Genomic DNA, 958 nt, shown 5'->3' with positions numbered 1-958 from the left:
TTTCAAAGTGTATTTATTCCATTTATAACAGCTCCTAAGTTTGTCCCTAGTTTTTCATTGATCTTTATAGTTCTAGTTTTTACATTTAGATCTTTAATCCATCTTGAGTTCACTTTTGTATATAGTGTGAGATATATAAAAGTGAAAATAGTGTTTCATTCTTCTTCAAATGGATTTCCAGTTTTGCCAGCAACATTTGTTGAAAAGACTATCGCTTTCCTATTTAATGTATTTTGGTCCTTTTTCAATGATCAACTGACTGTAGGTAGATGGATTAACTTCTGTGGTCTCAATTTTGTACCATTTATTGAAGAGTCTTTCATTGTACCAGTACCAGGATGATTTTACTACTGTGCCTGTGTAGTAGGTTTTAATATCAGGAAATGAGAGGCCTCAGAATTTGTTCTTCCCTTTTTAGTAACGTTTTGCTTATATAGGGTTTCTTTCCTTTTCATACAGTATTAGTGATTAGTTTTGTATTCATTCCTTTAAAGTATGATATTGAATCTGGATTGGGATTGTATTATATTTATAGATATTTGGGGGTAGTTTTGACATTTTCACAACATTATTCATTAACATGGTATATTCCCTCTCCCCCCCTTTTTTGTAGGTCTATTTTGGTTTCTTGTGGTAGTGCTCTGTAATTTTCTTCATGTAGCTCTTTTGCTTCTCTGGTTAGATCTATTCCTAATCATTTCATTTTTTGAGTGGCTTTTGTAGTGGTGTTTTTCTGATTTTTTTTTTTTTTTTTTTGAGAACTCTCTTTGTTAGTGTACCATGACACTTTATTTAATCTTTCAATGAGTTTCAATAATTTTATTGCTGAGTCTTTAGGGTTTCCTAGGTATAGAATCATATCATCTGCAAACAGAGAGAGTTTTGCTTCTTCTTTGCCAGTTTAGAGTCCTTTAATTTCCCTTTCTTGTCTTCTAGATCTGGTGAAGATATCCAACAG

The sequence above is a fragment of the Chrysochloris asiatica genome, unplaced genomic scaffold, assembly GCF_000296735.1.
Source record: "Chrysochloris asiatica unplaced genomic scaffold, ChrAsi1.0 scaffold00177, whole genome shotgun sequence".
Classification (NCBI taxonomy): Eukaryota; Metazoa; Chordata; class Mammalia; order Afrosoricida; family Chrysochloridae; genus Chrysochloris; species Chrysochloris asiatica.
This window is presented reverse-complemented; position numbering follows the sequence as displayed.